Source organism: Rhipicephalus microplus, chromosome 1, assembly GCF_043290135.1.
Source record: "Rhipicephalus microplus isolate Deutch F79 chromosome 1, USDA_Rmic, whole genome shotgun sequence".
Taxonomy (NCBI): domain Eukaryota; kingdom Metazoa; phylum Arthropoda; class Arachnida; order Ixodida; family Ixodidae; genus Rhipicephalus; species Rhipicephalus microplus.
The window spans coordinates 173,974,161-174,001,304 of record NC_134700.1 but is presented as its reverse complement, the minus strand read 5'-3'; the positions used below and the strand labels follow the sequence as shown (position 1 = coordinate 174,001,304).

The window sequence follows — 27,144 nt, the reverse complement described above, 5'->3', positions numbered from 1 at the left end:
GTTTACGAGAGGCCCGACGTCCCGTATCTCTAGTCTTTAATCATGTGGATACGGAGTGTGCTCGGTGATGCCAGCGTATCCTCTCGGAAGACGCCGCCGAGCTTTTGGTTCCTTGAGTGGCGTGCCGAGACGTGACTGTTATCGCTACTTCCTTTTCCGTCCTTACGCTCCCTCCCCGAGTCCTGGTTCCTCTTCTTGTCGCCCGCCACGGGCGTACGTGCACTCCATTGACGTCGTCCTTCGCTTCATTTTTTCTTGCCTCTATCTCTCGACGTGCTTCGTGCAGCAGTTAATCGCAGCTCGAGGCTCACGGCTTGCCCCTGGAGACCAAGTGAAGCGGTATCCTTGTCGGCCGGACGTGCGAGGGTAGTGCGATTATTAATCACGGCAGCATGTGTCAAACGGAGATAGGGGCGTTTCTGAAGGAGGAGCAGTCGTGGAAGTGGTTGAGTCGCAGACAGAATGTGTGGAATATGGCACGTTTTATTAGGCGTCCACATAGGTATTCTACATTCTCCCGTGTTAATGCTGTATATCTCTTTCCCCAAGCATAAGACTATACGATACTCTACCAAATAAATACTCGACTGGAACTTCGACCCCCTTGGGCGCTTAGTCGACGTAAGCTTCGCTTCTTTTTCGGCTTTGGTTAGGGCTTGCCTTCACAAAAGCATATACAACCCTCATTGGATTGACCGACAGTGCGGAATGCGACGTCTGCGGCACCGAAGAATACGTCGACCGTCTGCTATGCCGTTGCTCTCGATTTGCTTCTGAGAGACAATAGCTTTCTGACACATTGTGACAATTGAACGATCGGCCACTCTCTGTGCAAATGCTGCAGGAGCACCGTAATCATCCTTCGTCGGCCCAAAAGGCAGTCAAAGCCGTTTTGCGCTTTTTGAGGACTACAGATATATGTGAACGCCTTCACCTTTTCTTTAGAGCCACCGCTGCATATGCGTCAGCCCATTGACTGACAATTCTCTTGCCTCTTTCTCTTCTCTTTTCTCTCTCTCTCTCTCATCTTTATACTCCCCCTTCCCATCCCTCCAGCGTAGGGTAGCAACACGGGCATGTCCCTGGTTAACCTCCCTGCCTGCTCTCTTGTTCTTGTCCTCCATCTCTTTCTTTACTTGCTATCCTCTCTATGCTTCCCTTTATATCTTCCTCTTTCTTTTTACTGGATATACTCCTCGTACTTTCATCTTTCGCTTCCTTCTTCTTTCTTTTCTACCGGCTTCTTTCCCTGAACTCTAATTCTGAATTTCTACGGGGTGTCCTCCCTGCACTTCCTTCTTTTCATTCCTCAATCTCTATACTGGCTATCATACATGTACTCTCGTCTGTCTCTTCCTCCCTCTCTTTCAATACTAGCTACCCTCCATGTACTTCGCTTTTTATCTTCCTCTTTTTTCTTTTCTACTGGCTAACCCCAACCTGTACTTATGCCTTTTTCTTCTCTCTCCACTGGCTATCTTCTTTGTACTTCCGTCTTTTTCTTCATGTATTTCCTTTTGTATTGGCTATTCATTCAAAACTTCTGTTTTCCTCTTCACCTCTGCTCCCAATCTCCCCCTTCCCCACACAAGTGCTGTGTAGCATACCGGATATCAGTGCCTAGTTAGCCTCTCTACTTTCCCCTTCTCTCAATCTGTTTGATATATCTACCGTGCTTTCGTTATGACAAGAAATTGACGTGGGTTTCTCCGTATCCAAAGGAAATAAACAGTCGATTCCATAAGGTTTTTTTTTCTGGCAAGTTAAAGAAGTTGTATTTCCAAAATTTTTTCAAGGTGTACTGAACGGCGGAAGCATTTGTCGACTGCTTAAAAAGCCAGCTGAGTGTTTGCTGCTGTTGTTGGTGCATCAAAATGATAAATATTAGCAAGGTGGCCTCAATCGGGCATGTGTATTATTAAGAAGGAAAAAGTATAACTACACCGTGAAGAATGAAACATCTGCCTCACTTTGCAACATTGCAACATTGCAAAATTTTGCAACATTGAAACTGCTATACCTGCAGCATGTTCATCTAATTGGTTTATGCGTGCCGTGCGTCCAACACAAGTGTCAGACCAATTGAAAATGGGGCAGTTGTTCTACGTGCCTATATACTCAGAAAAAAGCATTATGCAAATTGGTTACGTTATGTTTTCGTAATTTATCTTCCCTCTTATTAGAGCGACTGTTATGGTTGAACTGACCAATCTTCCTTAAAGGAATGATGTGAGTTTGCGTGTACAGAGTGTGAAAAAGTAGATTAGTTCACACGCTGCATCTATACCCGTGATCATGGTTTTCAAACAAGCAGCACGCTGACCTTTCGCTAGCTGTCCTTGGCTTCACGAGGAACTTAGCTTTGTATTTTACAAGTGATGCGTAATTTTCTAGAGTATAACGATTAATAACGTTTTGATCAGATAAGCAACTGTGACGTAAAGTTCTTTAGCACTTCTTTTTTTTGGGTGCGGCCACCATTTCCTGAAACATAGCCATTGAACTAAAACTCTTTACTTCAAAGTCACGTTCTATAGATGTTAGTTATTCTCGTGAACGGTAGTGAAATGTTTTTGGAGTCCTGACGCCGAATTCCTCCAGAAATGACCTGTGTATGAGACATTTAAATAAATGAATAAACTTAGTAAAAGCGTTCTCTCAAACGGCAACATTAGATGACATTCTGTTCAACGTCACCCCCTCGGTTCCAACCTCATTCATAGAACCATTCCTTTCGGGAATGAATTAATAATAATAATATCAGGTATTTTACGTCTTAAAACCGCGGGATGATTGTGAGAGACGCTGTAGTGGATAGCTCTGGAAACTTCCATCATCTGATGTTCTTTAACATACAATCACATTGCACAGTACATGGGCTTCTGCTATTTCGCTTCCATGAAAATGCGACCACCACGTCTGGGATCGAACCTGCAACCTTCGCGTCGCAAACTCAATCCAGGACTATTCCACCAAGGCACACGTGGAATTAAATTGCTTCTGTGAATAGCTCATTTAGTTAGGCTTGATATAGTTGCAATAGATGCATAGTATACTAAAATTCCTATCATCGGGCCATACTTAATTTAGTTGCAAATGATATGTTCACACCACCGCAACATGTCTCGCGATGTATTCCTCATCATGCGCAGATGGTGGACCAACAACTGTCCTTGTCGGGAGAGAGAGAGAGAGATTTAACAACATTATTTACGTCAAACACCATTCCGCATCCACTTCTTCTGAGAAGTACAATCTGGTAGACACCATCTGACGATGACTCTTTAGGGTGTTTTGTAAGAGTGACACAAGGCACATTGTGGTGCATGAGACGTGTGCTGCAGCGGAGCTCTTCTCGTGCTTTACTCATCCTTCAAAGTGCCTTCTAGGGGCCTTATGAGGAAGTCAGTGCATGGTCTGAGGTAAGTTTCATGTGCACATACGTGCTAACGTTTGAAGTCGTTCCATAACTGGCTGCACAGTGCGTGACACATGTCAGGTTAGCGACGACAGAGTAAAATTGGTTTACCACTGAGTAACTGGCACCCCGTAGATTCTCGACACTGCGATAATGTAGGAGAGAAAGAGAGAGAGAGAGAGAGAAAGGAAAGGCCGAGAGGTTAACCAGATATTGGCATCTGGTTTGCTACCCAGCGCTTGGGGCGGGGAAGTAGGGGCAAGAAAGAGGGGTTAGATAGAGAAAAAAAAATGCACGCGCACTCATAAAAAAAAACGAAAACACACACAGGAAGGGCGTCCTAGCTACAACCGTTCAGTAAAGCCAGTCGATCGAAAAAAGTTTAGTAGCGCTTTCAGGGCCCTCTTCTATGAAGTCGCATCCTGACGATACTGCAGAATTCCCTGCTCCGACAGAGGTTGATCATCTAATTTGTTGAGTTCCTTGCGAAGGCATAGTCGTTGTTTACTATACGCTAGGCACTCACAAAGAATATGTTGAATGGTTTCCTCTTTGCCACAGTGACCACCGGCTGCGGTGTCGGCCATCCCAATGCGGAAAGCGTAGGCGTTGGTAAAAGAACGCCCAACCACAGCCTACATTACAGGGTCTGGTCTGCTCGGCGAAGCCTCGACGGGACACTTAGCGTAGGGTCAAGCGAGTACAGTCGGGCATGCTTGAAGTGTGGCTGATTCCATTGCGATGTAGTTTGCTGGCGAGCAAGTCTGCGGAGCTTTCGGGCAGAATCTGTCCTGGAAAGTGGAAGTCGCAGTTTATGATCTTCTGTGTGGGCTGAGCGGGCAGCTTGATCGGCCCGTTCATTGCCGATGATTCCACAGTGACTGGGCAACCACTGAAGTGTAATTTGGTGCCCTTTCTCAGTCAGGTGGTGTATAACCTCTGCTATCTCTAGTACCGGCTGCTCGTGTGGTCCACGGCGTAAGGCTGATAGTAGAGACTGAAGTGCCGCCTTCGAGTCGCAGAAAATAGTCCACTTGCGTGTAGGTTGATCAACTACAAATTGCAACGCGGCACGAAGTGCTGCCAATTCTGCTGCCGTTGATGTTGTTGCGTGGGATGTCTTGAATTTAATTGTTGTGGCCAACCTTGATATCACTATTGCTCCTGTAGAGCTGTCCGGCTGAACCAATTCGTCAGTGTAGATATGTGTGGAGTCTTGATATTTCTCATACAAGAGAAGTAGTGTGAGCTGTTTAAGAGCCGGTGACGACAAATTGGCCTTCTTCTGGACGCCAGGTATGTTAATAGTAATCATTGGTTGAGCGAGGCACCATGGCGGAGTCACAGGTCTAGCGGCAGGAGAGAACGAAGTTGGAATCGACTCACCATGTGCGGTCACTGTTTTGCAGTAAGATGTGCATGGTCAGACCACTGGTAGAGAGGCTAGGTGATGTCGAGGGGTTCGAGCAAGGTGTCGTATATGTGTCCTCAGCACTTCCACATTAATGTGGGTCTTGATGAGGTTGTCCCTTGTGATGGCGATAGTTGCCGCTGTTGACGCACTTTGGGGCAAGCCTAAACATATCCGGAGTGCTTGAGCCTGGACACTTTGAAGCATTCGTATGCTTGTTTTACTTGCGTTGGTTAACACAGGTAGGCTGTACCGAAGGAATCCTAGGAAAAGAATCCTGTATATTCGCAACGTAGCAGTTGTGGACATTCCCCAGTTCTTTTCAGCGAAGAACTTGAACAAATGACAGATGCCTGTCAATCGGCTTTTCATGTATGATACATGTGGGCTCCATGAGAGGTCTCTGTCAATTATAACACCTAGGAACTTGTATGATTGGAGGTGACGTATTCTTTCGCTGTTTATCAGAACGCTGCAGTTATGCATTGGTTTGCGCGTAAATGCCACTAGTGCACATTTCTCAGAGGAAATTTCCAGACCTCGTTGACGGAGGTAAATAGCAACTTGAGTGGAAGCTCTCTGAAGTGGCGCTCGCAGCTGTAGACGTGTTACTGCAGACGACCAAACGCAGATGTCGTCCGCGTACATTGACAATCTGACAGTACTTGGCAGATGCTCATTGAGAGCTATTAACGTCAGGTTGAATAGTACAGGGCTAAGTATGCCACCCTGGGGAACACCACGGTGGCTGTAATGTAGCGAAGTGTCACCATCCTCGGTTCTCACGAAAAAGGATCGCTCAGAGAGATAGCTGCCTAGCCACTGAAACATCCGACCACCCACTCCTACCTCCTTGAGAGCGGTGAGGACAGCTTCATGTGTGACGTTATCGTACGCCCCTTTAACATCAAGAAATAAAGAAGCGCAGAGACGCTTACGGCCTTTTTCGTGTTGCACGTAGCTGACCAGGTCTATGACGCTATCAATTCATGACCGGCCACGGCGAAATCCCGTCATAGCGTCCGGGTAGATGTTGTGATGCTCCAGGAACCATTCTAGCCGTCCAATCACCATCCTCTCCATCACTTTGCCCAAGCAACTAGCCAGTGCAATCGGGCGGTATGATGTGAGCACCAATGGTGACTTGCGAGGCTTCAGTAATGGAACCAAATAGCTGGTATTCCAGTTAGCTGGGAGGGTGCCCGCTCGCCACGAGTCGTTGTATATCTCGAGGAGGGCACTCCTCGCACACTCACCAAGGTGACACAGTGCTCTGTATGTTATTCCATCAGGCCCGGCTGCTGATGTCCGTCTACACAAAGCCAGTGCTGCTTTGAGCTCATGAATAGAAAAAAATTGGTCCATGTGGTGATCGTATGATGTCGTGCTACCACGTGAGAGCGTGGAGATGTTGGGATCTGTGAGTTGACCAGATAAGTTGGCACAGAACTCTTCTGCCACGTCCACCTCCGATCTCTGTTGAGAGAGGGCTAGAGTCTTGAATAGAGACCGCTGAATGGGAGATGTCCGGAGCCCTCTTATTGTCCTCCACAAGTGTGATAAAGGCTTGCGAGGATCTAACGAAGCGCAGAAGGCTGCCCAGTGTTGTGACTCTAGCTTGTCTATGCGGCGTTGTATTTTCTTCTGAAGACGTCTAGCGATTCGTAAATCGTCGATTGCTTTCGTGCGTCGGTACCTTCGTGCCGCACGCCGTCGGAGAGCCCGAAGTCATTCTAATTCCACATCAAAATTGGTTACTCTCGAAGAGCATGTGAGCGTGCACACTGTGTCTTGCACTGTGGACTTGATCACCTCTTCTAAGTCAAATGAGGTGTTCTCTTGACAGCGTTCTTCCATGAGAGATTCAAACTTGGTCCAGTCCACTCTTTGGATAGTTTCGCGTACCTTGCAAGGTGATAATCCTCTGATCTTGACATATGTGGAAATGTGGTCCCTCCCATGTTTTTCTATGTCCGCAAACCATCCGGCACATCTGACGAGACCTCGAGAAACAAAAGCCAAGTCAAGGCAACTGCTGTATCCAGGGCCACGTAAAAATGTTGGGCTGCCATCATTTAACAAGCGCAGCTCGTTGTCTGAAGCAAACGTTATCAGACTTCTACCCTTAATGTAGAAGAGGTTCACAGGGTATTGGTGGATTAGAATTGTGTTCCTGACATAGCTCATGAACTTAAGGTGCCCAACGGATGTGCTTGTTGAACCTGATAACATAGAGTTCATTTATCCAATAGTCCGTGGACGGTAGTTGCTATGAAACAGTGATCCATGCGTCACAGGCACATGCCTTATAATGAGGAGTAGAACACGTTTAATGGGCCTCTCATAAGAGCACACAGGAAATTGTGGTTAATCAATAGAATCTGTTACGTGCCCTTTGAAAAGCGCTGTATCTGAAGAATTTCTGAAATCGGTCAGTTACAAGCGGAACCAAGATATAGTTTGGAGCGCCATGAAATCAGGAGACGAGCTTGAAATGTTTGTCACTCAGCCCGTGCGTGCAGCCTTCACAAGCGAAATTCTTTCCCAGCCTTCCTCCGTGCCAGAGTCGGAGGACCACAATACGCAGACGCATCAACAAGTCCTGCGAACGCAAGGGAAAGTGCGCATGACGTGCCCCAGTCCAGTCAATACATACGAGGCGTTATACCCAACCATGCGAGTGGTGGTGTTGTGTAGTTTTAGTGTTTTCTGTGGTGTGCTGCCTTTATATGCGTATTAGATCCCCAAGAGCGCGCCCCTTAGGGAGGATGGTGAGGGTCATGGACTATTAGCACAGTAAAAGACGTCACACCACTGGGACTGCTATCAGGGACGATGCGCCCCAAAACGCACCAAGCGTTGTCAGGGCTTGCGCCTGCAGAAACAGCAAGAACAGAATTGCGTGGGCCTCACATTTTGTTGCAATTCAAAGTAAAACAAGCAGCCGACGCAATGGTGTAAGTGAGCACCTTCACAGTGCTTGTGGCTTCTCTCGTACAAGCCACGCCTTGAGACGATTGATGAGTGTGGCAGCTTGGGCTAGTTGGTATGGCATGACGATAGCTATAGCTCGAGAACAAAACGACGACACAGAGACAAGAGGGACGCGAAAGACACGAGCCCTCGTGTCTTCCGTGTCCCTCTTGTCTCTGTGTCGTCGTTTTGTTCTCGCGCTATAACTATGGAAACGATTGATGAGCTTTGAGAACAATAGTGGCCTGCCGTCCTGATTTTGTTCATACGCTATTAATATACGGTGCCTGCTTTCCCACTCGTGGCATTTAAATCGCTTTGAATACTATTGCCATGGTTCGTAGTCTAGCAAAAATACGTCCTAAACGGACCAGCACAAGGAGGTTTAAAATAAGCCTCTTTGGGGCAGCACCTCGAGATATATGTCGACAAATGTTTTTCGTGTTTGCTGCTAAATCGGTGGACAGACAGACAAAGAGCTTTAATGAGGCCCTGCGGGAATAACCTGTAAGGACTCGCTGGGGCCCTCAGCTTCCAGTTGACGGCTTCTATGATAAATCGACACTTGCTTTTTTTATAGAGAACAGTGAGTTTTGGACCCTTGTCCATCCACCTTGCTCAGAAGAACATGATGTTCACAATATGGGACTACATCTTACTGAGTTCAGTTACCACATTTACTTGCAGATTACGAACATCTTCAAAGAGAGCGAAAAAAAACGTAAAGGAAAGAGAGAGAGAGAGAGAGATCAACTAGAGGAAGCTTCCAGTTTTGTACTCTGTACGTAAGGTGGGGAAAAGGGTGTGAAAAAGTGAAAGAGAAGAAGAGTTTGTTACTGCAGGTGACGAAAGAAACAAGACAAAGTCACGACTACAGCACCGTTCAAGTATTATAAAGTAGCAATATATAAGAACAGTCACAGTTTTTCTAAAGTCTGGTTCTTTGAAGGACCCGCCACAACGCTTTCAGAGCGACTCGTGCTGAAGACAGGGTAGGTCAGGGTCCTAGTGATTTGTTCTCCATGAGAGTGCAGTTGTCCAGCTGCTTTAGTGCAGCTGAAAAGGCCGCTCTTTCGCGGTTGAAGTGGGCACAGCCACAGAAGAGGTGCATGATTGTTTTGCTGCGCCCGCAGACCTCACATAACGGTGTATCAGACATTTAAATAATAAATGATCAGGCATTTCAGAAGGCCACTCCAAGCTACAGACGGTCCAGAAGGGTATAGTAAATCAGAAGTGTGGCGGTTGTCCTTCTTGACAAAGAGACAAGAAACAAGAAGACGATGACAAAAATGCAAGAAGTCTCCATCTTGTCTCTTTGTGATCGTTCTGTTCTCGCGCTTTAACTACCGTCAGGTACATTCACGTTGTAGTAGGCTGTACGGGATACGTAGTTGGAGATCAGGCTCCAAGGTACGCAGCCGTACACTGCTATGTTGGCTAGATGCGAGGTAATCATAGCTATCAGTTGGCTGAGGTTTACTACTCTTAATTTACATAAGATAATTAAGTTGTTATAGCAGACACATGTTTTAGGCTAAATGTGCGCACACTATCAGGTGGCAACTCTTACAGCCAAAGCTGTATAGGACTAGGAGAAACAAAAATTTTTGCAGTGGTGCCACGAGTGGTCTCCGTTGCCTGTGTTCAGTTCCGTCGTTTGAAGCATCGTACCAAAGCAAGCGCGCCATTGGCTACGTTGTGAGTGACGTCGTTCATCCCGTCGCAGTCGTGGCGCCGAGCATGCACGCATCAGTCCCTTCTAAATCATTTCACATGAGTATGCCACGGACAACTCTAGAAGAGCGCCGACAGTGGAAACGCGAGAGAGCTCGGATTCGCTGCGCCAGTCCGGGCACAAAAGCAGGACCAGGAGGCCGAGTGCTGGCAGCAACTGCGTAACGATGATCCAGCTGCTTTTCGAGCTGCGCTAAATCGTGAACCGGAATGCAAGTCCCGGTGACGGGCGCATTTTAGCGCGATAGTGCTAGAGAGCTCGTGCCGCTAAAATTCCGCCATAAGCGTTGGTCCCGTTGGTTGTGAGCGAAAAATCGTCCGTGAACAAGAGATCGATAAATAAAGCAAAAAATAAACAATAATATTTTCGGTTAAGGATCAGAGCCGGCTGTTCGCGTGGCAAGCAGGTGTTCTACCACAAGGCCACATTGTTACTTACAGCTGATTTGGGAAAAAACACTACATAAATGCCATGTAGTGGAGAGAGTCTTCTTAACGCATTTTGTTCGACAGGTGTCACGACGAAAACGAGCCCATTCGGTGATTTGTAGGCGCATTTGGGAGGCCATCAAACTACGGCGAAAAAGGCCGGGGTAGCACAGCCATCGCCGCTAAAACACACAGGAACTTTCAAACAGCTCTAAAAATGGACAACTATGTCCATCTAGCGGAAAACATATCATGGCTTTCCAGAGGCATTGATCAAGCAAACAGCAAACGCTAGATAATCTTCTGTCATCTGTGAGGCATTGAGAGACTCTTTATGGCCTCCGAGATAGCCAGCGCGCGGCGTGTATCTTAGAGGCCATCCGACTCTCGCTTCCACGCCGCCGTGTCAGCTAGTGTTGTCAAACACTTGGAACAACGCGTTGTTGAGGCGTCAATGTGATGACTGCGGCAGCGCGTTCGCGGGGAACACCCGCTTTCGGCGGGAGTTTCTCCAGCGGCACTTTGGCTTCCGCTGTGACGTCTGTGACCGCTTCTGGTTCGAGAGTAACTACTATGATGAGCGCATTGTGGATTGAATTCAACCGCTCACTACTTTTCTCCATGACCTCCACAAAGCGAAGCACAATGTGTGGCATGTGAAATAAACACAGTGGTAAACCCAAGCCAAACGTGTGTCTAAACTCACTAAGAAGCACGATCATATAACCAATAATTGCGAAAGGCTTCAGTTTCACATCGGGTTGAACCCACTTGTAAACACCGGAGCCACACGTTTCAGGTTTCGTTGGTTACCTATTTGTATAGAGTGCTGGGGCGGTGGTTTTTTATACCATTCTCGCACCAATTAGAAATATTTATACATAGGAACTCTGACTTTCTCTTGAAATTAACTTTACCATGTCCGAGTATGAAAGCTCGCCATCAGATAGAACTTCCGAAGTCATTGGGAAGCAAAAAAAAAACCGGGGAGTTAGTATTAATTGATAGTCTCAGGGTGTCACTTAACTGATGGAATATACGTCTGCAGGAGCCGATCATCAGCTTGGTAAGCTTTTAGTCCACCTACTGCCATAATATATTTCTGTTCCTTAGTGAGTTGCCTGACAATTTAGCGCTACATCGAGGCACTTAATAAGGCACCAAGACAATGCGTTAAAATTTTTGTATTGTACTGATGAACTAAATTTAATTTCAGAGGACACTGAGTTTCATACAAGTTTCTACTAAAGCTCGTTTTCCGTATTTCATTTCGTGCGTTCGACATTCATTCTTTTGCTTTAACGACTCAGCTGTTTAAGCTTTTCGCATCATTGCGTGACGCAAACAGAGAAAAATGAATCCACGTAATCTAGTCGTTTATACGAGAGCAAAAGGATGCGCAAGGCGCAAGGCATCTGTGGGCTTTCCTCTGTTCTTGATCTCCTCCTTCACTGCAAGTACACGTGCGCTGAGTTGGCGTAGGTTGCAATAATTATGAAAGCGATAGACTGAACATACTGAGAGAGAAGGAGAGAAATTAAATAGATAAAAACAAAAAGAAAGAGGAAAAAGAAAGAAAGAGAAATGAATTGAAAGAATTGAAAAAGAAAAAAAATACAAACAAAACGTAAAACGTTTTCATACCAAGATTGCCTAACACTAGGCACGTGACGGAAGTCATTATAGATCACGCATCCTAAAATCACGTAATGAAAGTCACGTGTCAAGTTCTCGCCAAAATGATGTAACACTAGCCATGTCTCGGGCTCCGCCAAAAAAATAACGTGGCGTTTGCCACGTGACATGTTAATCGCGTAACACAACTCACTGGACGCAAAATAAACGTACAGCTAGTAGATACGTTCCCAAAAAAAATCACTTAAAACTTGCCACGTGACAGTAAACTACCATAATGATGAGCCAGAAGTTATAGTCTTTTTTTACAGGGAGCTAGAATGGAGATAGTCTATGCACGGTGGTATTCACTGAATGGTTCAGGTACACTGCACTGTTGTCACACTTGATGCGGAGAAAAGTAAACACTATTCTTTCCCACGTCTTGCGTCTCCTCTTTAGCATTGCGTGTCTCGTTTAGCACACCAGGTTTCGCGACCGTCAAGCGCTCTTTAAGCGCTGGTTGAAATTAATGCAGCGTCTGTTACCAATGCTTACTCACTATAACGAAAAAAAGAGAACAATAACAATAATTAGCTAAACAGCTTCAGCCAGGGCTTCAAAAGATGTCTTTCAGCTCCACTGTCACTTTAGCGTTAGGCCTCTGGTTCAAGCAAGCTGCGGTATTTTTTCTATATCACGACTGTACAACTACTCAGTGCTCGACTGCTGTGCTAAAGCACATAGTAACTTACCATTCGCATATCAGCTAATGAAACGTAGTATGCGTAAGCTGCAACCCCTCTCGATACCCAGATTGTTGGGAAATCAAAAATAAGTGGTGGTCAGTTCATTTGAAAAGAAAAGTTACTGGTTACGAGAGAGTAATAATATTGATAATAACTGTTGGAGTATAATGTCCCCAGAACCATGATATAATTAGTAAGGACGCCGTGGTGGCAGGCTCCAGAAATTTGGACCACCAGGGGCTTTTGAACACTGACCTAAAATCTAAGTGCATGAGTCTCAAGCAGATTTGCTTCCATAAGAAATGCGGCCTCCGTGGCCGGCATTCAATCACACAACCTTTCGGTCAGCATTATATCTCGTAACTCCTCCTCCACCGTGGTTTTTGCCCGAGTGCTCCGAGCCAAAGCCACCACGGCTTGCACCCGGAAGTGTTCATAAATATAGAATAGATAGATCAATCATGTTTACTTAGGTTAGGGAAAGAGCCAAGGATGTTTTAAGGGGTTAACATGAAGTCCCGTGTGCAGGGCGTATACCTTGAACTCATGCCTATGTATGACACGCGAACTGCTATACTAACATGGTGGGTCGCGAAAGAGTGCAAGTACCACAAGATCCGCGTTACAGCCCTTGCAATGTGCGAGCAATGGAGACATTACTGGTGTCAAAATGCATGAATTTCCGAGGTCAATGAATCTGTTTACGCATGATATTAGCTGTAGTTACCGCTAATAATCCATTTATATATCTGAAAGAGGACGATAGCCCATATCACTTATACAAGCTTCGTTGATGTATAATGCAAATTAACAAGGCATCCGACAACGTATTGTGTAAGGTACAGCTCAAAGAAACAGGAACTACAAAGTGCGAGTATACGTAGTGAGAGCTGCGGATTTTCCAATTACTATAGTTCTACTTCCATAAGCAGTTTGTTCTTCTAATGGCTCGCCATCAGCCGCACAACCAATTCCAAAGAACGGCCATGTCTTGTCGTGGGACGGTTGCACCAGCGAACAAACATTGTAACTAGCCTTGTTATTAATATTGTGGTGCGTGGAATCGTCTCTCTAGCACATACTGATATCCGCATATAGTATATGCAATGAAAATTTGAAAAAAAAATGCTAATGACAAAGTAAAATTTCTGTGAAACGCTGAGTGCTTACGGCACACGCAGCTGCATTGGCTGGACCCGTCTCGTCAACTTCGGCCACTGTCCGGACTTTCTTGACATCACACAATGGTGCTTTGCGGACTGTGGCTTGGTGTCGCTTTCACTGAAGATTTTGCCTTCTGAATCGGCATAGACGACAGTGTTGCTTGCGATCATTGCAGCAGCGATGAAACAATTGAGCACCTTCTCTGTCACTCCCCCGTTACAGCGGGCAAAGACAGCCCGCATAACGACATACCCTTGTCAGAACAGTCAGTGTTTGAAAGCCGTCATGATCTGTCTTCACACAGAAGAATAGTGAAGGCCTTATTGAATTTTTTGCGTGATAGTGCCCTTGTGAATAGGCTATAGATCCCCGCTCACTTTTTTTTCCTTTTTTCGCGCGTCTATTTCACTTTTCGCTTTCTTTCTCATCTTTATTCCCCATTCCTCTTTCCCTTAGTTCAAAATAGCAAACCATACGCTCCAACTTCATATTAGCCTCCCTGCCTTTTCCTCATCCTATTGTCTCTCTTATATATTCGTCAATGTGTCTCACACAATAACTTTTCGTTGTTCAAGCAATTTTGTGATCCGGCCAGTGGCCAGCCTTCGTGCTACTAATATCATGATTTGCGATACGAAAACCGGCTGTCATGAAAGATGCGAAAACAGTCGGTATATATCAATTGCTTGGAAGTGCGGTGCTGTCAAGGCACAACTGACAATCATTTTGCACGGACCTTGGCAGCCAGTATAAAAATATCATTTCATACGCTTTCGCAATCATGAAGTTTAAATAAAACAGGAACTGTATTTTGTAATTCAACAGGCAGAATAATCTTTATTCATGAATGAATATACCGAAGATATATGTAATTATATATTCCGCAGATCCAGCATTTGTACACACCACCTTGTTCTTTTAACCGCAACAATAAAACCCAAATGCTACGCACGAAATTGAAGCTCGGGAACCTTGTGTTGTATGTATTAATTTACACACGTATGTATTAATATACACAAGCAGATATCGATATGTGTCAAGGTATTGTTAATGACCTCGACCAAGATATTGTAGGTAACAATCGTGTTATGCACACTCTGTAACAACAAAGATTTACTGTAACAATAAGTAATCTTCAAGTCACTCACACAGGCAACGTTATACAATTTCAATTACCCTATTTACACATGTATCCCGATCTGGCCCGCGCTGTTGTCTGTGGAAATAGTAAAGATCACCGAGGTAAACGTATCTCCCTATTACAACGGCCGTTTTAAAAAAATTTGTCATGGAATCTTCGTGGGCAATACTGCTCAGTGTCAGACCCCTAGCACTAACGTATGAGAAGTTAACAAGTGTAGAGAATCACAAAACCTATAATTTGCCGCATCATTACATGTAAAATAAACGCATGATTTTTTTTGACAATGTGACTTACCAGAAATTGTACGCTTAACAGATGTGACTTCATCTGTCAGCCTCAATGGCTGTGATTACGATATATCTTTTTCCAAATTGTAAGAACTGAAAAGAGATCTCGGTATCCTGCATTTTACATGCTCATTCTACATGTCATCATTATACATGCGACTCTACCATACCAATCTGCCATACACTGACATTCATATATAAAAGCAATAAGAAGTTCAACAATTAAATACGTACGTGCTTACTCGGGAGAGTTTATTAACAACTTGAGTATTACGCAACCAAAAGAAGACAATACCTTCCGACGTCCTTGCCAAAAAGAACCTCTACAATTACCCCGAAAGTGAAACGAAAGTGGGAATAGCGAAGATCTCCTTCCGAGTGGAAAATATGTGGAACACAGCTCGTCTTACAAACAAATATTCCACATATTTGGTCAATATCCGACCATTCGCATATTTTTTAGGGGGAGCCATAATCGTTCTTACCACTGATAAAACTGCGTTCGGTAATTCAGTGGCAATCACGCTTCGCACCATGTACCGACTATAATCTTGCAACAAGTTATTCAGAAAGTCACTCTGTTGCATGAACCCTTTCACGCGTGACCTTTCGGCACCTCGAGGCAAGCTGTCGTTACCTTGATTTGTACGAAACTGAAGCAATAGCGATGGCACATCACGTATTACCACTATATCTTATGGTTTAATCACTGACATCTAATTATACCGGTAATATCGCGCAAAAATATCACCAGGATTTGTCTGCATGAACAAGGAACACCGTATTTTGTTGAAAAAAATGGAGGCTGGCCCTAATTGAATGAAAAATTGGCGTAGAGAAATAATATCTGGCGAAAAAAGGTTGTTATCGAAAATGCCTCCCGGTTCTATACATCAGAGTCTTATTTGAATAATCTAGTCAAATGAGAGTGTCCCTATACAAAACTTGACGCTTCCCATGTTGTCTTATATATTACAATGGGGCCCCGTGTATTTCAAATGGGCGGTGCTTAATATTTCTTGTAAGTCATGACTTTATTTTTTGTTAAGTGCATTTAAGGAGAGGTTGGTGCCAAGGCGTGGCACCGGCTACTCGTCTTCTCTTGCGCAAAAGTTGACACCGCATATTAGATAACACACAAAAGGCTATACATAGCGCAACACTTACGCACTCAGCCCAAGTTTTTCAATACAGGAATATGTCCACACCACTCAGATAAGTGCACACCACACATAATTTGTAAAACACATGTAATCGCGTCCTTTGTAAAGCGATGCTGCAATTTGACGAAAACTTTCCACTCAGTATCTGCCATATGAAAATCGAAGCTTTTTTCAAGAGGTTTGATTTTTCCAACTAATTCTCAGTCAGCTATGACAGTACATCGTTGCTATCTGCTGAGAAGCGCCGCTACATACAGTTGTCCGCCAATCCTGGGAATAGAACCGGTGCCGTACATGCTCTTTTCTAACAAAATGAGTTTAGGCAGTCAGACTTCAGCGCCTTGAACAGTCGCATGCTTCTATTATTCCCCATCGCTCCGACACCTGAAAAAACCTGCTTCATTAAAACGCACATGCTGCTACACAAAGATGTGTGCATTTAGTGATACACGTATCGCAATCAAAGAAAAAAAATACACAATTTATCATGGGACACAGAATAACAAAACACGAGATGAAGCAGAGTACGCAACGCAAAGACATTTGGAATACCATGAAATAACCGTCAATGGTACAAGAGCCAGTGATAACCAAAAGGTTCAAACGCACTATCCACTCCTGTTCGTCGGTTCCTGTTCATGTTGCTGTATGCGTCCATCTTTAACACCGATTAACCAAAACCTCGTACAGACCTCCATCGCGATAATAGTAGGAAATGGCACGCCATGACACTGTTTGCGCCTTGAGCGCTGTAAAGAACTTTACTCCCCCCCTCAGCAAAGCGTGGGAGGCTGCGATCTCTCAGCCAGACCTGGTCGAGCAGCGTCAACTCGTCGCTCGAGCTCGGTGGGCTGTCCAAGCCATAGGGTTCCTGCTGGAATAACGGACCCTCCCAGCTTCCCTCACAAGCTTCATTCAATAAATGGTTTTTCTCTCTCTCCCCCCCCCCCCTACTCCCCAAAAAGACGCTATGAGCTTGACAAACTAAAAAAACTGCCACACTACCTTTAAATATTCATAGAAAAGTTGCAAAAAGTACCCTTTCACTATCTTACACCAAAACGTGTTTCTCCTTTTAATCTAGAGGTCCTTGCACTTTTTATGTCAATGAGAGGGCACATAAAACACACTGTGCCAATATAATGTGTCATTGTCATAGAATAGCTAACATAATAAATCACATAAACATAACACAACTAACATTACTCGGCGCAGGTGGGTACCGAATCCACATCATTCAAATCAATGGTTGTCGGTTCGGTACACATCGACGTCGAGTTACTTTTCCGGTTACTTCATTTCATTTCTCTTTATCTCATAGTTTCATCTTTTTTTGCTTAAAAACTTTAAATAATATCATCCGCGCGTTTCTAAGCTTTATTATTTGTCATGTTCATTACCGCTTTGTTTTACGATCACTCGATTTTTTGTCACCACATGACGTTCCTTGTGAATATCATCATTTGGAGGGCAGACAGTAAACTTACAAGCAAGGTAATTCTCGTGGTAAAACGGGCCGAACTTAATGCTTCTTTTTTATTGAAACATTTTCAGTATTGGTATCCCGCCTACTTTCTAAGAAAGCAGTCATGTCAGCTTCTATGTTGCTTGCACATTCCCGCTACCACAAACACGCTTCTAAATGCTGCTCGTTTAGTGTGTTTCACCGAAAAATAAATATGGTCAGTTGAGCATGTACACTGAAGATTCAGGGAGCAGCACAGTCAAAGGGGACGATAAATTGGCGTACAACACATCCATTGGCACACTCATTCTCACACCCACACGAAGAGACTGACAACCACGAACAGCTATATGTTACTGTACAATGACAATGCCAACTTTACATAGCACGACTGCTTTGAAATTTCTTGAGCGAAAAGCCTTGGCAGTCTTGCTACTTAGGTACTGCTCACTTTGCTAAGCGCGCTCTTTTTTTTTTTTAGGGAAACACTTTGTCAACAGGCTCTTACTATGCAGGAAGACAGCGGGAGTCTTGAGGGGATAAATGTAGGTAACCAACTTGGAGCACAACGAACAGGATGGTCGACGCTAAGTCTGATACGGGATGCTGATGGAGAGGTTTGAGTATTTACTGTTGGACATGCCACCATTCGGCTCCTACGCGTACCTGCTCTGCTGACGCCTTCAAGCACTTACATAGGAAAGCTGCCAGTCTAAAGCATGCAGCTACATTGAGACACTACTTGAAGCGAGTGTCTTGTATAGCAAGGGATGGGAAATCGTCATTTCAATAATGCAACGAATATCACACGTTACTGTGTACGCGGCGTGATGCTTCGACAGATAAGAAGACTGTCTACAAGAAATTAAAATATTGACGTGAAAGAGCGCCTTCTCTATACGGGAGGCGTAACAGCTTTTGTTTCTTATGAACATCGCATTGGTAATAAAGCTTGTGCGGAGGAAACTCTTAGCGTGGCATAGAAAAAACTATGTTAATATTACTGAGGCAAGCACCTTGATATCCTAATGTTTTATTTTTCAATTTGCGCTTAATATAATACGTAAAACTAGCTGTGCTGTGCTATGCTAGCTTCTAAAAGTACTGTACTCGGCAATTGAAACATGACACTCGGAGAACGTCGCTGAAGGCGGGAAGGTTGATGAGGAGCGTGACGCTGTTCGTGACATGTGGTCCTTGCATTCGGTAGGCAACCGATCAGTCTCGCTTCTTGGTGGTACCAGCATATCATTGCTTGCCATGGTGTGTCCCCCTTACCCAGAAAAAAAGTCCCATTGTCACCACATGCGAGAAGCAAATGAATGTACTTGGAATGCCAAGCGAAGTACAACAAGGCAGCTTGAAATGTTGAGCGCCCTTGTCAAACACAAAGGACGCCCCAAAAAGAACACGCATTGGACGAGCGCAAACTGCAGTGACTTTCGAAGTGGTCAGTTTTCCTCGCAAATGTGGTTGCTGCAGCGAGTGAAGTTACATTTGTGCGATTTGTAACTCCAAGCATAGCGGTGAAGAGATGGCGTACAAAACCGCCCCCATCACTCTATAATCGTGCACACGGGTGAACACACATCGTAGGGCAAAGCACAGGTATTAAAGGTAGGAAGAGCGCCTATCGCAAGGAGCGGGGTAACTAAAGCGCCTCTAATGCGCGCTGTTCACGCTCTCTCGCTGGTGATGTAATTGCTATCGCAATAATACTGCGCTGCGATCACGGCCATGCCACGTGAGACCACTGGAGCTGGTGGCGGGCGCGTGTTCCAAAGGACTGCAGCAGTCCACCGCGAACCACAGACTGGTTTGCCGTATGTGTTCGAAGGACTGTAGCAGTCCACCGCGCACCACAGACTGAATTTCCGTATACAGTAACCACCCCTTAAAAGCCCTCTCGCTGTCACCGTCCCCTTACCGCCAAGAACCACTCGCTTGGAGTCTCATAATTCATTCGCCGAGAACTGTACCTTATGTCCTATGTTTTTTAAAGTTTGATTTAGCTGATTGCATTGCGGAAAATTCTTGACTTTTGTGTGAACAGTTTCGTCTTCATGTTCTAATGTTTAGGAGCTCCTCATTTTTCAATGAGAAAAGAACACCCACATTGTTTGCCGCGGTTCTGTAAGCAACGGCACACTCAACCGTTGCATACGCCTAAATTTATTTTTTTATGTTTCTTATCCTTGCATTATTAGGTGGCATGGGTGTTCTAGATACCAGTGAATTTGTACCTATCAGTCTAGCACTCCTAAAGAATAATAAGGACATCATTAGGCGTACAATGCCAGCATACCTTATAAAATAATTTCTCTTACACACATTCCGAGTGTGCTTATAACGAAAGCTGTCGTCGTACGGGTTTTTAACATCTGCTGGAAAAAAACTTACCTCCACGAGAAACGATGCTCTTGCTTTTTATATACGTCGGCTTCGTAGGGCTCAGTAGATTTAGAGAGGGCAAATGCATGCATTGACGAGGGCATGGGACATCGAGGACACCCGAAAAAAAGGTGTATGGTTAGGCAACGTATCACATTAGTACCTTTAGAAGAGTGAGTACAATATGCGAGTTCATAGCGACAAAAACATGAAAAATACAGATGCTCAACACACATATGGTTAACCAGTGACATTGTTATACAACAAAATGCGAATCACCGAAAGTGCAACTGCTACACGGTGACAGTCATATTGGGCATGACAAGACGTAGACATTTTTTTCTGTCACTCAAACACTAGACGTCCGATAATATCACAATGAATATACTGTACATTGATGAGGAGCTGGGACACTTCTCTGGAAGTTTGACTGCGTTCGCTGATGTCAGTGAGGCGAAGAGCCAGCACGTGGTAAACGACGTGATTCATTGTCCCTTGACAAATTCGAAGCAGCCCCTGAACGAGTTCGTCACTTTTTCTTATAGGCTTGCCCATGTGCGCTTCTTGACGAGTTGGTGGAGAAGCCTTTGTGGCTTCGGAAAATACACTCTCCAAATGAATGAACACCCTCACAAAAACTTCAGAAATTTTAACAACCAGCGATGCAATGCAAGCAAAAAGCGGTAATCAAGTTTGAAGAGTAGGTGTCGATGAAGAGAATGTGCTTAGTGATAAGCGCTGCGCTTGAGCGAATGAGAAAGGCGCGTTGAAGGAGGCTAACAAACAGCGCAGAGCCCCATGCGCTGTAGGAACCTCCCACGAAACTTGCAGAATAGTCTGCCAAGGGCATTTCTGCTGTGTTTGGCACCAGGTTTAACGCAATCACTACAGAAGAATTCTAACCTAAAAGTTATATCAAGGAAGCTGAGCACCCTTTATACTGTTGACCTGATATACTAATCTGAACCTGCTGATATTTGCAACAGGATTCCGGTGTGAGGCAACAGGATTTTGGGCAAGTCAAAGTTACCCTTTACGTGGAGTGTCTGTGACTTTCGCCAGAGCCCCAAAGGCTAAAGCCACATGCACTAAAGGACGCGTTAGCAATTTTGCTTCGTTACGGGATAGGGGTAGTGTCTTACTATAGTTTACATGAAGAAGCCACCCGACACCCACATGAAATACATTCCGGGCTTGGCTAACTGAAGCTGTGTGGTTCGAGAAAAGCACAAAAGCGAAAGCAAATGTGCAGTGTTACTTAAACTCTGTTCTAGCGGGTCAATACAAAAATATCTTTGACAGAAGTGATGGCGAAAATGCGTTAACGTGTTATAATTTTTTTTCATATATAGAGGTCACCAAGAGTGGCCTGAAGCTTGATAAAAAACCAACAGTGTAACCGCTGCAAATCTGCAATCTCATTCCTGTCATCTCATGGGCGGCTTCTTGCCACACAGTATTCTATTAAAGGCGTTGCGAAAGTCAGGACTGAATATGGTATATATTATCGGGTTTATCATCGAGTTCGCGTAGCCCAGCCACAGAAAGAAACTGAACACCAGCTTTCCGGGGTCGCACGTCTCGCACAGTGGCATGACGAGCGCCATGACGAAGAAGGGCAGCCAGCACATGACGAACACGCCGGTGATGATGGCCACCGTCTTGGCTGCCTTGCGCTCCCGCCGAGACTCAATCGTCTCCTCGACGTGCTTCTTCTCGCGCTTCGTGAGCACGAGAAGGCGGCCGATGCCACCATGCATGGCTTTGTTCATACCGTTGCTGGGCGACGACTGATTACTGCTGTTGCGCACGGGTGAGCTCGCGACGGTAGCATTGTGCTGAGGCGTGTTCTCGTTGGAAGCCACGGCGGACGACGTCGACGGTTCTTTGTGAACTATGAGCACTGCCTTGGCTCCGGGCTTGTGGCGAATCCTCTGGCGGGCCACTTTGAAGATGCGCCAGTACAGCAGCAGGATCATGATGAGCGGCACGTAGAAGCTGGAGCACGTGGCGAACACCTGGTACGCGGCGTCCTGACTCACCAGGCACTTCTTCTCGTGCAGGACACGGCTGCGCGAGTCCTTGTCCTTCCAGCCGAAGATCGGTGCTATAGACACTACGAAGGCCACGCTCCACACCAAGAAGATCATGATGCCCACCTTCCGAACGTCCCGCTGCCGCATGTAGTCCACGATGGTCACCGCCCAGTACCGGTCCACAGCGATTGCGAGCAAGTGTAAGATGGACGCGGTGCAGCACAGCACATCGCAGCACGTCCACACGTCGCACAGCTCCGGTGGCATTCTCCACTCGCGCGTCACCTCGTAAACGGCACCCAGTGGCATCACCAGGCAAGCCACCATCAAGTCTGCAACGGCCAACGAGAGCACCAGGTAGTTGCTGACGGTACGCAGGTTGCGCTCCCAGATGATGGCTGCGATGACGAAGATGTTGCCGATCACGGTGGCTATGATCACCAAGCAGAGAAGCAGGGAGACGGTTATTACAACCGGAAGGTTTTCGTGCCAGGACTGGCTGAGATTGGCTTGCATGCTGGTCGTGTCGTTCGCCACCCACGGGTCTTGTTGAGCGCTGCTCCAGTTGTCCTGGTGGCCGGTGTCGTCACCCTCGACGAGCACGCTGGCATAGTGCGGGTTGGCGCCCACAAGCACCGCTGGCCACTCAGTGGTGACCGGAGCAATTCTGACGCTCATGGCCACCTCTCGTATTGACTTCTACTCTCACGAATGTCTTTTCCGTCGCTTTTCCTCACGATGAATTATCGTTTCCACACGGCGTTTCCGTTCCCAAAAACAAAGTTTTACGTCGGCAGTTGGCTCTCTTCAGTAAGTTCCTACGGGCGTTGGTGTCCACTGCAGCATTGGCATATCCATTCATGTCCTGAACTGCTCCTGAAATGTAAAAAAAAATAGCAAGGAAGAAGCACGGTTAAATTGAGCACTCATACCGTCAAAAACATTATAAGAAGGATACTGCACAATAATGTTCACATGTTATCACATATGCGAATTCTAGGAAGTGCTTGCAGAGCAAGTGAGAAGGGATATTCGTCATTTTCAAATACCATTATCTACAGGCGTCTGTTAATTTGTGCTTCTGATTACTCTACCATATTTTCAGTTATTAGCACAGAAAGTGGGGCTATGCATGGAGCAATACATTCTTTATTGTATCCAAACTAGCTGTTTGAGTTACTTTAGTGTAGGTTTGTGTGCCCCTTTTGGGCGCAGGGGCCGTATGAACTTGAACGAAATGAATCATGGTACGCTAGCATTTCTGTTTTCCTATCAAAGAGTGTGGCACTACCATGCTTGAAGAGAGCAGCCGAAGGTGACGGGCACTGAGCCTATATGAAAGGAGACATATGATAAACTTGCTATGACAAGTAGGTGGCATAATAGAGTTACGTACAAGACCCGACAGAACTCAATATCAATGGACTTAGCTTGTGTTAGCGCGGTACAATATATCCTAATACTCAGCTTATAATAGTGCGGTACATCTAAGAAGGAAAGCTGTATTTTCTTCTTATATCTACCGCGCTAATACAAGCCAAGTCCATGGATGACCAACTCATCCTGGCTTCAGCACTTCTGATTAACCTCTTGAGCACACTAAGAAAAAAAAATCATAACTTCGATTGCAGTGCAATCCACTGAGTTATGACAGCTTTACTTAAAGATACACAATTAGAGTCAAAAGGTTTCACAAAGCGATCTTTTTCGACTTACGAGCACTCTGTGTCTTTCATCAACAAAGTTATTTTTCGTGTGCTTATTTTGTGGAATGGGCCAACCAATAATATTTATCACAATTCATATGCAAGGCTTTCTTTCAGAGCACTACTAAAGAAGACAAGCATATCCTACGGAGCTTGCTAATACTTGAGGCACCGCATATCCAATAAATGTGTGAATCTAGTTTGCATATATATAATTGATTAACTCGGTCATAATTTATCTGCATAGCCTTCTTTCAGAGTGCGACAAATAAAAAAAGCATCCTACTGATATTAGAATGATAGCCTTTCTAGTAACGAAGAGAAAAATATTAAATGACGCCTTTGTCCGGATAACCCGAAAAGTTGATGACTTTTAGTATTGTTCACTTGAATTCTTTCTCGCATACTTTTTCTATACATGCGATACTAGGTAAGCCTTAGTGTTTCTCTTTCGCCTCTCATTCAATGTACATCAGCTTAGTCATCTGCAAAGGTTAAAAAAACTTACAAAGAACCAAAATTTGTTTTTGCCAGCTGTTCGTGTCATACAACAAGCGGATAAGAAACACCAGGAGAAGGTGTGTATGCATTTAACCATAGAGGGGCATGAAAGAAAAAGTTGCATCAGGACATCCAAGATTGAAGATTACAACAGTAAAAGAACCGTCCCATGAATATTATAATTGCCCAGGTCGCTTGAGTACACAGGGAAGGCGACAAAGGTAACCTGAGGCAAATAGACGCTTTCGCATGCGTGGAACTTTCCGTGGCAGCAGTTCACGTGTTTTTTGTTTCTTCTTTTTGTTTCTTTTTTTGCGTACTCACGTACGCGAAAAAAAGACAAAAAAACAAGGGAATGAAAAATGCACGAGAACCTGCTAATTTCATTTGCAAAGTGCCCTCACCGCCTTGTAGCAAGCCAAGGCAATCGAAAGGCTGTATGCCTGTGGGATAGTGTTGATATTTGTCTGTGGCACTTCTGGTCACAAAAAGAGACAAGGGATGGAAGGAAAAATCGCGCGAAGGATCCAGCCAGGCGAGCATCTCCGTGCCAACGTACCAGCATACGTGACGAAAGCGCAGCTCAGCGGAAGTAAAAAAAAAATCAGCGACGCACAAACTATCACACTGCAATTTTGTTCAGAAAACTTCTGATGGTACAGGCAGAGCCTCGCGGCGTGCGGGCCCCCTCCCTGCTGACTAATCACCAAACTGCAATTGTGAAAGCAACGCTCTTCAAGAATTCCAAAAAAGAAACCTTCCGCATTAGTTCCTGTAACCGATTGCGTTTTCGGAAAGAGCCCCTATACTACTTCCCATAAGGAATCTGCGGGGCATTGTCTTCCGTATCTGAGAGGCACCGATCTGTTGAGCAAGGGATAAAAATACGTCATGACGTTGCGAGGGAAGCTCAGGCAAGGCAGTTGCTGACCTAAATGGCCAGGGCATACCCGCATGCGCCTGCGGTAATCCACTACACGGCCATCATCAGGACATCCGAAAGAAGCCATTCCATATTTAATTGGCTCGTATACCGACGCATCTGCGCAACTACTGCAACCTATATGAGCGTATTGTCATATTGCAGATATTTTAAATAGTAAATATGGTCACAACTTAGCACCGGGCTGGAAGTACTAGTTTCCTCTGGCCTTGTAAGTGCGGAGCACGCTAGCTACCCGGACTGTCGTATGTTGTCGCATTCGATCGTCAACTGGAGTAACAAAGACCACATCAACTACAAAAATAACTAAAAGAAAGCGAGCAAGCAAGAAAGTAGAAAAAAGAAAAAGGAAATGCAAGAATAGGAAGAAAATTAGATATATCAAGAAAAAGAAACCAATGGAGAGTAAGAAGGAAGTATAAGTATACAGTGAAAAACAATTGGCAGATCCCACGTACAGTGGGAATCGACAATATGCGAAGCACGAATGAGGAAGGTTAATATGTAACTTTAAAATCAGCATAATGTCACGAGGTGGAGGTAAATGATGCCGTACATGACTTACTTGTCATGATTATCATGTTTGAATGTGTCGCTTACCTTCGTTGTCCATTCACGTCACGTGATACCAAATTTAGTGTACGTGGAGCTAGCAAAATGGCCGCGAGCACGCTATGAGCGTGGTATGTTGTCATATTTTACATGACACGACTGTCAGAATTATCATGTTTGTACCACGCTGCTTTTCGCGCCGATGCGTTACCCAGACAACACTGCGTGTCCCTTTTTTCGTGACGAAGGGACGCCGAACGCGATCAAACGCGCATGCGTCAAAGCAACGCAGCACGGCACACGCCTGTGAGTGAGAATTTATTAGAAGGCAGAGAGGTTGGCCTGAGCTAGTTCGCTCTAGCCTGCTACTCTACACAGGGGATAAGGGGAGGGGTGGAAGAAAAGAGGGATGAAGGGTGCACACGCCTGTGAGTATATGGCAAGACCGGCGCCTGGCGTCGCAAGACCAGCGTGACGCGACGAAATGAACGCCAGCGAGCACGCACACCGCGTCACGTCGAAACGTATTGGTACCTTGACTGTAGTATGTAGTTATGTTCTCACATGGCACGCATCTCATAATAATCATTTTTGCGCTATTCACATACCTTCGTCATTCATTGACGTCACGTAATACAAAATTTGGCATATGTGAAGCTAGCGAAACGGCCGCGAGCGCACCATGAGTTTGGCATGTAGTCATGTTACATGACTCGCATATCATGATTATCCTGTTTGGATATGTCATTTACCTATGTCGTCCGTTCACGTCACGTAATATCGAGTTTGGTACATGGGAAGCTAGCGAAACGGCCGCCAGCGCATCATGTGCGTGGCGTGTAGTCAGGTTGTTACATAACACGTATCTCATGATTATCATATTCGCACCAGTCACATACCTTTGTCATCCATTCAAGTACTGTAATACCGAACTTGGTGTATGTGACACTAGGGAAATGGCCGCGAGCGCATCATGAGCGTGGCATGTAATCATGTTGTTACATGACATGCATGTCTTGATTTCTACGTTAGGGTCTGTCGCTTGCTTTCACCATGCAGTCATGTGATACCATACGAGTTTTGCAACATGTCATGTGAACGAAACCACCGCGAGAGCTGCAAGATCATGAATTGTGAATCATGACTTTCATGACATACATGTCATGATTTTCTTGTTATGACTAGTCGAATATATTTTTCATACAGTCATGTTATGCCACACGAAGTTTGGTATTGATATCATGAATGAAACGGCCAGGAGAGCTAAAGTCGTAAGCGGCTAGATAGATGGATAGATAGATAGATAGATAGATAGATAGATAGATAGATAGATAGATACGCTCAAAGTCGCCGAAGTTCGCCAAGAAATGCTTCGCATTTAAAAAAAGACAGAAAAGAGAGAAAAACCTATAAGAACCAAAGTATACTGCCTAGCTCCGCTTTGATTGATATGTGGGGTTT

The 27,144-nt window shown here is 45.1% G+C and overlaps 1 pseudogene; it reads right to left on the bottom strand.

Annotated features, from left to right (window-relative positions):
* Positions 1-17,063: 17,063 nt before the first annotated feature.
* Positions 17,064-27,144, bottom strand: part of LOC142803171 (5-hydroxytryptamine receptor pseudogene) — a 55,479-nt pseudogene continuing 45,398 nt past the window's right edge.